Source organism: Pelmatolapia mariae, linkage group LG9 (genome assembly GCF_036321145.2).
Source record: "Pelmatolapia mariae isolate MD_Pm_ZW linkage group LG9, Pm_UMD_F_2, whole genome shotgun sequence".
Lineage (NCBI taxonomy): Eukaryota > Metazoa > Chordata > Actinopteri > Cichliformes > Cichlidae > Pelmatolapia > Pelmatolapia mariae.
The window spans coordinates 25,236,388-25,252,927 of NC_086235.1; the positions used below are offsets into that span (position 1 = coordinate 25,236,388).

Sequence of the window (16,540 nt, forward strand, 5' to 3'; positions counted from 1 at the left end):
ATAAATTTCACGAGTTGACTTTCCCACTAAAATTCAAATAAAATGCAAAGCATGTTAACAGTCCCAGAATCATCTCAATGTGTGTCGGCTAAAACTGCCAAACGGATGAAGCTGATGACATTTTCTGGTCAGCAAATCAAGTCAAAGAAGAGTAGAGCCAACGCTAGTTCAATCCAACTCTTCAAAGCAGTGCTTTTAATCTTTTTAATCTGGTGTACTCACATAAGCCCTTTGAAATGGACCCAAACCAGATTGTGTTCAAACTCATTTTAAATTGGATCTGATTGATGTTCAGCTTTTAACAGATTTTTAACTGCAAAGGAAACGTTTAACCATATACTCTGAAGCTTGTTAGAGTATTTATTACTAATTCTTTATTCTGATCTGCAGCTAGACAAGTTAAAAACTTATAACCACATAATCTACAAGAATATTTGAACATTGAGATTATTATGAATAATATTCTCAGTCTCATGCCGTCCTGTTCAGACACAAGTTATCCAGTTAAACATAACAATACACACATAACGTACCAGAATTAAAACCTTTCACTTAGAGCTATTTGGACAGCTATGCTACTTCAATGTTTATGTAGATTAAATATTATTTAAAAAAATTGTAAAAAGTCACATTTCAACAGCACAAAATGAAGAAGCCAAAGAGATACCTGGGGAACACAGCTGAGCGAAATCTAACTAATGAGACAGGGGAACTCAAACTGAACAATGCATATGGGACAAGAGACTACCAAAATACGACTGTATTAAAGACTGTGTTGGTGAGTTCCAAAACAAGACTGGGAAGACAGAATAGGAATATCAAAATGAGACTAATCAACCTATTAACTAGACAATCAGACTGATGGCACAGAAAACAGGAATCATAAGTCCAGGAAGGTAACCAGAAGACTAAATAATTTAGAATATAGAACCAAAATACAAGATTATCAAAAAAAAAACAAAACAGAAAACCCCCAAATCCTAGAAATTCAAAGCCCTAGGTCCAAGACCCAGGAACTATGACAGTGTGTCCTGGGTCAGCCTATGAGGTCTTCACCTGTTAGCTCATGCTCCAAACATCATCTCTAGGATGTGCCTAGGAGGCACCACAGATACTCGAATCACCCCAGCTAGCTGCTCGAGGAGGAGTGCTTCTACTTTAAACGCTCCAAAATGGCCAAGCCCCTCACTTTAGTTCTAAAGCTGAGTTCCAGCACCCCCCGTGGAGAAAGCTCATTTCTGTTGCTTGTATCTGTGATCTTATTCTTTCCATCTCTACTCAGAGCCCATGGCCATAGCTGAGGGGAAACATAGATCGACCAGTAAATTATCAGCTTTGACTTCACACTCACCTCTCTTTACGGCAGCAGAATGGTGCACCTTCCACTGTTCCATCCTTCGTGAACAAGACCCGAAAATATTGATTGGTGTAAAATGTAATGGTGCATAGACTGATGTTCTTGTAGTACTTTTTAGCCTTACTGACCTTTTAAAGCACTTTCACACTAAAATGCCATTTTATAAAACTTCATATCATACTTTTTTCTAGAACATTTCAACAGGCAGGCAAGAGGAGACGGGGACTAACTTTACCTTCTGAGCCCAAGTGCCCCAGTGTTAGGCTTTGGTTACATAGACCAAAACATGGTGGCAGATTGGTTAATTATTGGCGTTGATCATCTTTTTTATTGACAGTCAGAAAAGTGCTAAATTTCAGCAGACGTGTCCTTTATTTAGACATGCGATGAAACATAAACGTCCTGTTTAAAACTACAGCAAAGAAAAATGTTACACAGGTGCAGTAACAGCACAGCAGCAGCAACACATCAACCAAGCTGCCCGCAGTCTTGGCACAGAGTCTTTTCACCAGAAAAGGCTTGTCCAAGAGTTTTAATGGGGTGCTTCAGTTTCAGTTAAAACTGAAAGACTGCGAATAAGGCAGGATGAAAGAGAGAGAGGAAGAGATTGTGCGCCAGGCATATTGATGCATGTGTGTTTTGATGTGTGTGGATCCGCTCTGCTACCTGTCATGTTGCAGTGTAACAGCTGTGGCTTGATGGGTCCTCTGCTGTCCACATCAATGTAATAATACCCCGAAACCTTGCCTTTGTGTTTGTAAGCCTTGCAGGACTGCTCGTATATTGCTGAGGAGAGAGAGAAAGACATCCTCGTTATCATCACTGCAGCCATTTAAGTTTGTTTTTCTTTCTATGCAACTGCACAGCGGTTGCTCATTTAGTTTTTCAACATCTGGTCTTGTTCAACATATTGCAAGTAACTTAAGATTTTTTATTTTATTTTATTTTTTCACAATGTAGATGCAGAGGGACCAACTGTTCTCCACTGGATTATCTGTTTAGATACATTTTAGAGTAGGGCTGCACAATTAATCGTTAGAAAATCGCGATCTCAATTCATACTTATGTGCGATCTCATTTCCAAATGACAACGATTTAAAAAAAAAAAAAGAGAGATGACGATAGTATCGCATTTTGATCCGGGACATAATCTGCATGAAAACAAGCGCTCACTCTTCCTGCTCAACAAATGACAAGGAAGAAAATCCGTCCTGGTCAACCACCCAAACATCAATAACGGGAACCTTATACAGCGCTTCCCCATACCCGTCGAACTCCCGCAGGCACAAAGAAATTACGGAGGCTATTACTTATCACCTGGCTAAAGATATGGCTCCCATCAACACTGTGCAAAACGAGGGATTTAGGAAAATGATCAACACCCTAGACAAACGCTACACAGTGCCGTCCCGCAACTATTTTTCAAATGTTGCACTACCTGCTCTATACACGCAGTGTCGAGCAACGGTGGAGACGGAATTACAAGCAGTACAACATTTTGCGGCAACGACAAAATGTGAGACATTTATTGTTTTTATGTTCATTTATTGTTTTTATGTTCAGTCTCAACTGTTACGAAGTTGATGTGCAGTTAATAAGTGCAATAAATATTTATATTGGAAAAGAAAATCGTGGGAGAATCGTGATCTCAATTCTAAGCAAAAAAATCGTGATTCTCATTTTATGCAAAATTGTGCAGCCCTATTTTAGAGTGTACATTATTTTTACCATTTAATACACTCATCACTTTAATAGGTGCACCTGTGCAACTGCTGGTTAATGCACATGTTAAATTAATTCATCATATGGTTCCAACTTCATGCATGTAAGCATGTAGACATAGTCAAAATAATCTCATAAAGTTCACTATATAGAACTCTATGGATCCCCAGTCCACTTACCATTTAATTTAATGCACTAGTATTTTGTTTTTTTATGTAGAACATTATAGCTGAGAAGAAATGTGGTTTAACTGACTTTTAACATGACATGATTGTTGGGGATAGAAGGCTGATCTGAGTGTTTCAGAAATGAATGATTTACCCGCACAACCTTCTCTAGGGTTTAGAGAGAACAGTCTGAAAATGAGAAAATCGTTCTCGAGCAATAGTTCTCTGGGTGAAAATGACTTGATGATTCCAGAGGTCAGACAAGAAAGGTCAGGCTGCTTTGAGCTGATAGGAAGTTACCAGTAGAGCTAAGGCATGCAGAGGTGCATGTCACATCTTGATGGGCTACAGCAGCAGAAGACCACACTGGCTGCCACTGAGGAAGAACAGGAAACTGAGGCTACAATTCACAGCTCACTAAGGCTGGCCAATAGAAGACTGACAGTCATCAGAATAGAGAACATTTTTTCAAGTCCAACCAGGTACAAGAAAGGTGCACCTAATGGGTGTGAGTTTATCTATATACAAGGTTTATTGTATAAAGTTTATGCCATATATCTGATTAATTTTCCTGATCTTTTTTTAACTCTTATATTAGTGCAAAACAACAAATAAAATCAATTATTGCATAATAATTGTAATTATTATATTAATATGAATTATAATTGTAATTTACTCTGTTTATAGTGGTCAAATTAATGAAAAAAATGGAAACCTCAATAAAAGCTGAAGATATTCTCTAAACATAAATGTCCACAGGTTGGTGCACCTTGATTAACAAAAATATTCAGCAGCAGATGAATAGATGTGGATATGATATCTTGTGTTCTTGTGCTTGCTTGAAACCACTTAAAAGCATGGAATAAAGCTCAGTGTGAATGGGTGAATCTAGTGAATGGGTGTAAAGAGCAATTTGAGTGCCCAGTTAAAAGAGTGCTACATAAAGCGCTATACAAGCACCAGTCCATTTATCATTTAATTTAATGCACTAAAATCTTGTAATTACCACTTATGGTTTACAGAGGCTGCTGTTGCCACTGCTGAACAAAGACTGCATAGCCATGTTTGAAGTCCTGTAAAATATCCAGTGATTTTCAGTTTTGTTAGGTGATTGAAAAAGAGCACTTTACAAAGCCCTTAAAAGAAGAAAAAAACAAGCAAAGCTTTTACAAAGGAAATGTATTAATTTGCTCAAAAGAAGCACATGTTACATGTCCGTCTAAGAAACTGCTTCATGGTTTAAATTGAAGTGTTTATAAATGATGTATTTTCCAGTAGAGTTGCGTGACATTTCTTTCATTATTTCTTGTGTGAGCTCTAAATCACTCTGTCTTTGTGCTAAGAGTTATCCCATGAGTGCTTACAATAATGACTCCTGGAAAGAAGTTGGATCTCTGCTTGACCTTCTACCACAAAAATGTCTGAAGAGAAATTAAGTTAAAGCAGCAGGCTGTCTAATAAACAGAAACTCACAAACATGAGTTGAAATACAGATCTGTGACACCACTCAAAAAAGCATCATGGCCTTACAAGCTGGCACACATAACACGCCTATGCCAATATCTCAGCTTCTGTGACAATTTTCTTTACATAAATATTACCTTTTTAAAAATAACCACACTGGACGCAAGTCATTGTTCACCAAGAATAGTGATCATGAAAGCCCATTGCTGGCTAAACCTTGTTCTTAACCACTGTTATGTTTCCTTTAAATACCCACCTGGACTTTTTAACTAAAAAAGACAAGCCACCAATTCCGTCAAAATAGAGGAGAAGACAATAAAACTGTAAGTTTGTTGCCAAACAAATGAGTAGGTCACAAAAACAAAATGATGCAAGCACCCTACCCTCCACTGAGTGGGAAGAATAATTTGCGCTTTCTCAAATGTCACATACCCTATAACAGGACATAGTTTCTTTTAAGAAAGGATGACATTTAGAAAAATCATGCAAGCATGCAAAAGGAAGAATACCTAAAAAATACCTGTGTAATTCTCACATTTGGACACTCAGCCATCAGACAGTCTGGACATCTGATGGTGAACTAGCTAATTAGCTAGTTAGCTTGTTGCTAACTAGCTAGCAACAAGCCTCCAACACAGTGCGTATGCTAGCGGCTAATCTAGTTAACGAATTAACAACAGAGCAATTTTAGAACTATAAGATGATAAGCTGTGTGTCTTTTTTATAACAGTGACATGGTTGTATTTACCTTAATTAAACGACTGGTCAGTTGCGGTAAACCAGCCACCAATGGGGCTACGTAAAAAGTGTAGGGGGGCGTGTTACACAGTCGCTCCACCTCAAGTCACTACTGCCCAGACTCTGGCTCCAAAAATGCAAGATGGCAGCCTCCACAAGCCAGATATTTTGGCTTCATTTTTGCACAATGGGAGGAGGCGCTGTCGCGTCATCCATGTTTTGTTTTCTACAGTCATTGCTCCGAACGATTCAGCCAGAGGGGCGTGCACCGGTTGCTAAGCAACGCTCCCGTTTTTACTCGAAGTGGGCGGAGCTAAGTTCAAAGACATCAAGTGCGTCACCGACTTAAAAGGATTTCAGTTAAACAGCAAGGGCTTAAATAGCCCCCTGTAACAACGGATTATCGAAAGCCAGCTGTAACAAAGGGAGAACAAATTATCAGCAAACAAATACACATTAATCTTTCTACAATGGGCAGGAAAACATCTAATGATGAACCAAAAAAACAAAGCTCCAAGAAAAAGTGCACTAGCAAAGAAACAGAGGCCCCAGAGAAAACAGAGGCAGCTCATGAACTTGAATGTTGGTCGCAGACTTCCAACACAGCTGTCATGGAAGAAGTAAACTGTGGGCCTTATTTTTTTTCACAGAAAAAAACATTTTACCATAACTCTCAGTGTCACATAACAATGCACAATGTGGGTAATTGTACACTCAATATCACTAATGGTATGATTAATGTCAGGAATAATCAGTGTGACTTGATTAATAACCGGCAATTCCCTTTCATACAAAATCGGAGAACAATAACTGACAAGCCCAGAACTGCAATAGACAATAAAGACTGTGACTCCACGCAAAGCACCTCTGAAAACTCAGAGGATGAGGAAAAACACGAGAAAGACTTTGACTCCACGCAAAGCACCTCTGAAAACTCAGAGGACGAGGAAAAACACGAGAAAGACTGTGACTGCACGCAAAGCACCTCTGAAAACTCAGAGGACAAGGAAAAACATGAGAAAGACTGTGACTGCACGCAAAGCACCTCTGAAAACTCAGAGGACAAGGAAAAACATGAGAAAGACTGTGACTGCACGCAAAGCACCTCTGAAAACTCAGAGGATAAGGAAAAATACAGATTTTCACTGGAAATCTGTTTGGAAAAGCTGGTGGAGCAGTTTGTACAAAAATTAGGTATAGTCATCAGTCCGGAAAGGGTTTTAGCCATTTACAACAGGCTTACCAAAAAAATTTGGGCTAAAATACGGGATGACATTGATAAAATCCCCTTAAAGAAGTTAAAAAACTTCCACAAGGTCATGTTCAAAGCCCTGTGTAAAAAGTGGAAAGATCCAGAATTAATTCTGCAAATCATGGAATTAAATTACCCAATATTCGACGATAAAATTGTTAACATTTTCATGGAGGAGGCAGCCAAACTATTGAAGAAACCAGGTTGCATACGTCGTTTTTTCTCATTTATAGGTCGACTGTTTTGTTTCACCAGGAGACAAAACAAGGTTGATATAATGTAGAAGAAACATCATGATATCGACTGAAAATGTTTCCAGAAAAGAAATTGTAGACTTTAAATTGGCTAGTTTTAAAATTATAATGGCTCTTTTTAATTGATGGACTTACTTTTGGGAACCCATTCACCAGTCGCGGCAGATGGCTGTCCCCTCACTGAGCCTGGTTCTGCGGAAGTTTCTCCCTCTTAAAAGGGAGTTTTTCTTCCCCACTGTCGCCTAGTGCTTGCTCAGAGGGGTTTGTCTGTTTGGGTTTCCTTTTTAATAACTTAAAAAAAAAAGTTATTAAAAAGTTAACATCAATAAAAGTCTTAAAATTTTATACTCTGATTTCTGTTTGTTTTCATTGTCTGTAAGTTGAATAAATACATGTGTTATTTGTTATTTAGTTCAAACCGTGGGTAGAAAATGCAGAGACAATGCTGTGCTGTCATGTGACCACAATGTGTTGCCCTTAAGGCATTTCTCTGAATAAATAGGTTCATAAGTTTGAAATAAATAATTCTTAAAAGATTTGCCATTAAAACATTAATATGTGTTGTTAAAATGAATAATTCATGCTTTACATATGTTTTAGTTAAAAGGAAAATATAGCTAGAATGTATTTCGTGTTCCAGCGGCGCACTTCCGGTTCCGGTCAAGCACTTCCGGTTTGGGTCAAGCACTTTTGCTGAGAAACTGGCTGTATCCCAATTCAGTACGCGTTTTAAGTGCGATTACGTCACCGCCACGCGACAACAGCTGTCCCAATTCGAAGTGTACTCCAAATGCGCCGTTGATTTCCCCAAATATCAAGCGTGGTCCGGTGCACGCTTCGTGGTCCCATATATCCCACAATTCATAGCGCGGCAGTGGGTGGTCTGGCCTTAAACTCTGATTGCCGTTAGTTCTCTGCGTTGTGTTGTGCGAATGACCAGAGGAATCAGCTCTCACTTTGCCAGCTGGTCGGATTTATTCTCCCAGAACTCTCCTCAGCGGGGCCTCTAGGCGACTGAGGAAAATAGCGCGCAGCTACAGGAAGTGACTTCGTGGAAAGTCAAAGGTCACACAAACAAAATAAAAGCTCCCAAAATATAAATACAGAAAATAAACATATATAAATAAACACGTATACATAACCAATACTGACAAAGCAAAATAACACTGCAGGATGGATCTTTGGTGAAATATAAACTATTTTTTAACACACCCGTTACACCTGCACGGCTGGCGTGCTCCCAGACCTGCAATTACCCGCACAGTCACAGAGCCTCTTTCTCTTTACAAGCCTGCATGTACCCGCACGGCTGGCGCGCTCCCGGACTCACGTTTACCCGCGCAGTCACGGAGCCGCGTTTCTATCTAGAACCTACGTTCACTCGCACAGTTATAGTGACGCTCTCTTTTTACTCACTTTTGTCTTGCTTTCGGACACAGGGAAGGTCTCTGGATTCCTTCAATCGTCATAGAAACCAAGGGAGATCAGATGCTATGTCACCGGACTGGCCACAAATTCACATCCCAGGGCTTTTCTCAGGTGTCTCAGACGTCCTAGCTGCTAGCAGACTTCGGTGTGTCGTCTCCCTCCTCGATGAGTGGCGATGTCTTGGGCTCCGGCTCGAAGGACCAAAATATGTTGGGTCTAACACTTAAACCCCGCTGAGTCAGAGACCAATCACTTGTGTACGAAAGCAAGACCACAGTGCTTTTTGTCTTTTACTTGCTGTAAGGGGAGCCCGAGCTCTTCATCTGATCTCAGCCAACTCCGAATTCGGCCTTCCTTCACAGTCCTTTTATTAACATCAGTAGTTACACAAACATCTCATTAATCATGCAACAGATAAGACACTTACATGTGAACATGTGACGTGTGAGCCTGTGATGTGTGTGTGAATATGTGTGTGTGTGAGCATGTGATGTGATCAGTGATATGTGACAGTTTCTGCTACAACACATATCACTGTGACCTTTCACCAGTGTCCCCATATATGGCATAAACTTTTAACGAACCAGTGTGTAGAAAACAGCGGTGAGCATTCTTGCTAAAGATCTAATCTAACAGTAACAGTAAATTTACTCTAACAGTAAATTTTAACAAGAGTTCACGATCTTGTTAGGGGTCAATTTTAAACCCTGTGGCTTTATTTCATGTTCTTCAGGTTTCCAAAGAAATGTTTAATAGAAATCTGTCTGATTTTGGAATCACTCTGTATTTAATTCCAAAGGGTTTTATACTATAGAATTAAAAGAGATTACCATTTGATTCAGCCAATAAAAGCACATCTCATGATACACCTTTACCTATTGGAATTAAGTTGTATATGAGTTTAAAAGATGAAACTTCATATTTTTATCTTAAAGAGTTTCATGTAAGTAATCCAGATTCTTGGCCTGACCAACAGCTACAACACAAAAGTTAAAGAACAAAACAGTCCAGGGCCAGATACGCCACACATCAGCTACACTCCACATGCTGACAAGCAGTCGTCCTCACAAACCCACCACCCTGTACTCAGGGATGGAACTTTCCATACTGACATTTCAACACTGTGTCGAGCTTCTGAAGCCAGATGTTTCCAAACATTGACATGGTTTTAGTCCCAGATGGTAATGTTTACCCACCTGGTTTATTTCATACAAATAGTTTTTGATCAAATATGTTTCAGATATTTGTGATTTTATTACATTGAATTATAAAACTTAAATAATCATGTGAACTTTATTCCTATAATTATTCTTCCCATAATGTGGTCAAAATTCTGGTCTGTCCACTACTTTACACTACTATCTGCTGCCAGCCTCAGGCCTCCTGTTATATATGATCTCTACAGGCTGTCTGACTGTCTGATCACACAAGAAGGTCGTACTTCTCTGGCTTCAAATCTGAGCTCTAGCTACGCCCATCTGAAAGAGCTGGACCTGAGCTACAATCATCCAGTAGAGGCACTCAAGCTGCTGGAGAATCTGGAACTGAAAACTCTCAGGTATGGAGAGAACGGGCATTAGGCCTAGATTAAGTAAACAAATGATAATGAGTGTTCTGATAATAAAGTCGAAACCTCAAGATTAAAATCAAAATACTATTTTGAGAAGAGTCGAAATGTAGAGATTAATATCTATATGTTTCAAGAAAAACAGTCATGTTTGGTATACCCTCTGCAAAATGCCTTGTGCTAGTGAAAAAAGTGAGTTAGTGGAACAAACTGATCAGCCATCTTCTGATACATCACGCATCATGCATTTTTTGCACGAGGGTTTAACTAAGTTTTTGTGTTTTTTCTTCTTCTGAGATTCAGCTTTCTGCACCATCTTTTTAGCGTACTTGTACTTATTACCACACAGAGTTTATGTGCTAAAATACAAATAATTTCTTTATAACTACAACCGATTCTGTATGTACAATTTCACTAGCTGGTTGTAAAATCTAACCTGGATTTGAGCGAAGGTGATATGTGGGGGAGAGTGTCAGGACTTTTACCGAAGGCTATGGTGCAAAATGGAAAGAGAGGAAGAGAGTGGTGCGCCTTTGGATTGTGGGCTGACCACAGGTAAGTCAGTAGGGGGGTGAGCATTTACTGCGGTGTTGAATCAGTTAAAGAACAAATTGGACTCATTGGCTCTGACCTCACTGACATCAGCTGTTGGAGGGCCTCAATCCAGTGATTGCGTTCATGCCACTCCATGCCTCTCTCTTGCTGTTCTGCTGGAGATTCCACTGCAGTTTTCCCCTGTAATTGATCTTGCCCCTTGGTAACACCTGAACCATTCTCACCTTCTCTCTTTTGCCAGCTCTGAAAGCCCTCTTCTTGACATTCAGGAGTGCTTTGATGTGTTTAGTCACCCATGGCTTGTTATTTGGGTAACAATGGACAGTTTGTGCTGGGACAATGGAGGAAATGCAGAAGGTTATGTTGTCAGTGATAGACTCAGTAAGCCCACTGGTGTCCTCACCATGAGGTTCACAGAGTGTCTCCCACTCTGTCACCTCAAAACAGCCACTAAGGCCTCCTTTGACCACCTCCTAATGGTCACAGGCTTCCTCTTCACAATAGGGGGCTGAGCTGAATTAGTTTATGACCTGACCTACCCAGCGGAGGGAATGGAGGAAGATGTGTGAAGTAAATGGTAAATGTCCTGTATTTGTATAGCGCTTTACTTAGTCCCTAAGGACCCCAAAGCGCTTTACACTACATTCAGTCATCCACCCACTCACACACTGGTGATGACAAGCTACATTGTAGCCACAGCTGCCCTGGGGCGCACTGACACTGGCGCCACCAGGCCCTCTGACCACCACCAGTAGGCAACAGGTGAAGGGTCTTGCCCAGGGACACAACGACCGAGACTGTCCGAGCTGGGGATCGAACCGGCAAACCTTCCGATTACAAGGCAAACTGCCAACTCTTGAGCCACATGACAATATGAAGGAACTCAGGTGCTGAGGCTTTAACCGGGCTATGGCAGAGTGAATAATGTCACATGAAGCTGTGGGTGTGGCAGAGGGAGGAAAATAGTCAGCCACCAAGAAAACACGAGTAAATTCACTGGGCAAATAATATGGTGCAACGGTGCAAGGACAACAAGCAAGCAAGCAATTTATTTATATAGCACTTTCAGATCAGCCCCCAGCTGAACACAAAGTGCTGTACACTTGACATGCAAAAAATGATACATTGAACATGTTAAAAAATAAGAAAAATAATAATATAAAATATATATAAAAATGATTATTAAAATGACATTAAAATAAATAAAATTAGCACAAATAGAAAAACCAATAATAAAATAGTATAAAAAATGATGATGAGAATTACATTTAAAACAATAAAATCAGCACATTAGATCAAAACAATAAAGTCAATAAAATCAGGGTCAGACTGTGTCATATGCCAAGGAGTAAAAATGGGTTTTAAGACATGTTTTAAAAGTGGACAGTGAAGGGGCCTCTCTAATGTGCTGGGAAAGATTGTTCCACAGATTAGGAGCAGCAATAGAGAAGGCCCTGTCCCCTCTGAGCTTCCTCTTGGACCTGGGTACCTCCAGGAGCAGCTTGTCAGCTGACCTGAGAGACCTGGGGTGTGAGTAAGGATGCAGAAGCTCAGAGAGGTAAGTTGGGGCAAGACCGTTTAAACATTTAAACACAAACATGAGCATTTTTAAATGAACTCTAAGATATACAGGCAGCCAATGGAGTGAAGCCAGGATGGGAGTTATGTGCTCTCTTTTACGAGTTCTGGTTAAAAGTCGTGCAGCAGAATTCTGGACCAGCTGCAGACGAGAGAGAAGATGCTGACTAACTCCACAATACAGTGCATTACAGTAATCTAGACGACATGAAATAAAAGCATGGATTACCGTTTCAAGATGCGGCCTGGATAAAATAGGTCTTATCTTTGCCAAGCGCCTTAAATGATAAAAACTGGACTTGACAGTAGCCCTAATTTGACTGTCTAATTTAAAATCACTGTCCATCTTAAGACCCAGGTTTGTAACAACAGATTTAAAATACTCTGCCAACAAAAACAATCTCAACTCACATTTTGAGAGAAAACTATTTAAACCAACTGATACTCGACAATAATAAGTAAAAGACAAAGAAAAAAGTAAGAATTGGGAAAAAAAGCAGAAGCAACTGAAACACGCTGCATACTGAAACCAGCAACCATATCTCTGGTATAAAATCGAATACACAATGAGTTGATAGTGCTCATATCAAAATAAGATAAGATAACCTTTATTAGTCCCACAAGTGGGAAATTTGTTTTGTTACAGCAGAAATGGGACAGTGCAAAGTTACATAGCAAAAATTAGAAAAACACTGGAATAGGATGAGAATAAGAAGAAGATACTGTACACAACTGTATACAATAGAATAGAGTGAAATAAAATACTTTATCCAATAGAATAAAATAGAATACAAATACTATATACAACTGAATAAAGTACAACGCTGCAAAATCTCTCCGTCCCACACCGTGGGTGCCGCAGCCTGCCACTGAAGGAGCTGCTCAGTGCTGTCAGAGTCTCCTGCATGGGGTGGGAGATGTTATCCAACAGGCATAACGGCTTAGCCACCATTCTACTGTCACTCACCACCTCCACTGGGTCCAGAGGGCATCCTAGAACAGAGCTGGCCCTCTGGATCAGCCTGTTCAGTCTCTTCCTGTCCCCAGCAGAGATGCTGCCGCCCCAGCAGACCACACCGTAAAAGATGGCTGAGGACACCACAGAGTCATAGAAGGTCGTCAGGAGTGGGCCCTTCACTCCAAAAGACCTGAGTCTCCCAGCAGGTACAGCCTGCTCTGCCCTTTTCTATATAGGGCGTCTGAATTATGAGTCCAGTTCAATTTATTGTTCAGATAAGCACCAAGGTACCTGAGCTATCCACAGCCTCAATGTCCATACCTTGAATGTTTAGTGGTTGCAGTGGAGGATGTTTGTGCCTGCGGAAGTCTACCACCAGTTCCTTGGTTTTACTAGTGTTGATCTGGAGGTACTTCTGCTACAAAGCCATGGGTCAGTTCTCTGTGTCCTTGTCGTCCCCATCAGTGATGAGGCCATCTATTGCAGAGTCATCAGAAAACTTCTGCAGGAAGCACTGGGTGGAGTTGTGGGAGAAGTCTGCAGTGTAGAGGAATTAAATGAGGACCCAAGCGCAGGCCCTCGCTGAGATGCGAAGGTGGTTTATTGCAAAAAAAAGCACAAGGTGAAAAAATGGCAAAACAGAACTAAAGATAATCTAAACTGGGAAAAACTAAACTAATAAACAGCAAACATGAACACGAAGGAAGGTGAGTGAAAGTACATGATGGTTGACAGTAGAGTGAACACACAGTAGACAGACAGACAGACTAGTGACCAGCACACGAGTAGAAGCGACTTAAATACACACAGAAGAACACAGGGAGATTACACACAGCTGGGGAACACAGCTGGAAGTAACTGACAAGACGAGACAGACGGGACGCAAAACTGAATACACTTACATGAGACACGGACCTTCACAATAAAACAGAAAACAAGAAACAACTACACAAAGACACAGTCTTGGCACTGAACTAAACCTACAGTAAACACAAGGGCACAAGAACAAAACCTAGTAACTAAACCCTTAACCAGAATAGAGAACCAAACAAAATATGGGAACTCTAAATGCTGGGTCAAAATGACCCAGAACCGTGACATTTACTTACCTGGATGATTGAGCATGCATCAAGACAATGTGTGTGAATGTTAGAAACATCAAATAGAAGGAGCATAAAAAAGTACTTGAGTGAATAGGTAAGTTGTGTAAAGCGCTTTGAGTCCTCAGAGTAGAAAAGCACTATATGTGAACTGGTCCATTTACCATTTACTGGGGCATTAGGTTTTGTCGAGCCAGCTAATACAAACCAGCCAGGGTCTGTTGCACTTCATTCGTAGTACACCCATCCCTACTCACTCACCGTCAGAGTGAGTATGGGCAAGAAAATGGGAATCCAATTGATTTCCAGTTGATTCATATAGATAATTTTGGTTTTGTTCACAAGTGTAGGGACAGTGGAGCAGAAGATCGACAAAAGGATTGGTGTTGTGGCTGCAGTGATCTGGACACTGTAGTGGTCCGCTATGGTGAAGAGAGAGCTCAGCGTTAAAGCGAAGCTTCGGATTTGCCAATCAGTCTACGTCCCTATGCTCATATATCATCACGAGCTGTGGGTAGTGACCAAAAGAATGAGATCACGGACACAAGCAGTGGAAATGAACTTTCTTTGAAGGGTGGCTTGCCTCTCCCTTAGAGATAGGGTGAGGACTTTTGCTATTCGGGAGGGGCTCAGAGTAGAACCCTTACGCCTCCACATCAAAAGGAGCCAGTTGAGGTGGTTAGGGCATCTGACAAGGATGCCTCCTGGGTGAGGTGTTCTGGCCATGTCACACCAGGACGAGACCCTGAGGTAGATCCAGTACATGCCAGAAAGCTTCTGTTGAGACTTGATAAACAGTTTCTGTGAAAAATGTGGACTGTAACTCTGTAGAAGTTTCCCATCTAGAGTGAAACATTTTGGTAGGAGAGCATTTAAATAAATTAATGAATAAGTTTTACGATGGAACGTGACAGGACAGGATTTTAAGGACATTTTCTTCAAGTATATGTATTAAAATATTGGACTGTTTCTTTCTCAGTGTCTAACAGTTTGTGCATGAGAGCGATGTAATGTCCATGTGTGCATGCGGAAAGAGACTGTGCTGGTCTGACCCCCTTCCTCCTTTCAGGGTGGAGCCTGCTGGAGTCCAATGGTTGAGACCAAGGCTGTGTCCCAATTCAGGGTATGCACGCTTGAAGATAAGATGATAAGATGACCTTTATTAGTCCCACACGTGGGAAATTTGTTTTGTCACAGCAGGAAGTGGACAGTGCAAAAGTTATGAAGGACAATTAGAATAAAATAAAATAAGAATAAATACAGTACACAACTGTACAGAATAGAATAAAAATAGAATACTATATACAGTAGAATAAAATAGAATAAAATATACAATAGGATAAAAATAGAATACAAATGCTATATACAACAGAGTGAAAAATACAACGGTGCCAGAAAGATTATTGCACATTTGTGTTATTGCACATTTGTGGATGTGTGTGTATGATCAGTTAAAGTCTTTGTTGTGGAGTCTGACAGCAGTGGGGAGGAAAGACCTGCGAAATCTCTCCGTCCCACACCGTGGGTGCCGCAGTCTCCCACTGAAGGAGCTGCTCAGTGCTGTCACAGTCTCATGCATGGGGTGGGAGATGTTGTCCAACAGGGATGACAGCTTAGCCACCATTCTCCTGTCACTCACAACCTCCACTGGGTCCAGAGGGCATCCTAGAACAGAGCTGGCCCTTCGGATCAGCCTGTTCAGTCTCTTCCTGTCCCCAGCAGAGATGCTGCCACCCCAGCAGACCACACCATAAAAAATGGCTGAGGCCACCACAGAGTCATAGAAGGTCTTCAGGAGTGGGCCCTCCACTCCAAACGACCTGAGTCTCCGCAGCAGGTACAGCCTGCTCTGCCCTTTCCTGTAGAGGGCGTCTGAGTTATGAGTCCAGTCCAGTTTGTTGTTCAGATGAACACCAAGGTACCTGTAGCTGTCCACAGTCTCAATGTCCATACCTTGGATGTTCAGTGGTTGCAGTGGAGGATGTTTGTGCCTGCGGAAGTCTACCACCAGCTCCTTGGTTTTACTGGCATTGATCTGGAGGTAGTTCAGCTGGCACCAGCCCACAAAGTCCTGAGTCAGTCCTCTGTACTCCTTGTCGTCCCCATCAGTGATGAGGCCGACTATAGCAGAGTCATCAGAGAACTTCTGCAGGAAGCACTGGGTGGAGTTGTGGGAGAAGTCTGCAGTGTAGATGGTGAAGAGGAACGGAGCCAGAACCGTTCCCTGTGGGGCCCCCGTACTGCAGACGACCCTGTCCGACACACAGCCCTGAGTCCTCACATACTGTGGTCGGTCGGTGGGGTAGTCCAAAATCCAGGTAGTGAGGTGATGGTCCACTCCAGAGTTCTCCAGCTTGTCCTTCAGAACCGAGGGAAGAATAGTGTTGAAGGCACTGGAGA

The 16,540-nt window shown here is 41.3% G+C and overlaps 1 long non-coding RNA gene across 1 annotated transcript in view; it reads left to right on the plus strand.

The window, feature by feature from the left end:
• Window positions 1-16,540, plus strand: part of LOC134634843 (uncharacterized) — a 54,426-nt gene that overhangs the window by 19,481 nt on the left and 18,405 nt on the right. Inside the window, exon 2 of the long non-coding RNA XR_010094891.1 lies at window positions 9,788-9,940. This is a non-coding gene — a long non-coding RNA (uncharacterized LOC134634843). The remainder of the gene's footprint in view (window positions 1-9,787; window positions 9,941-16,540) is intronic.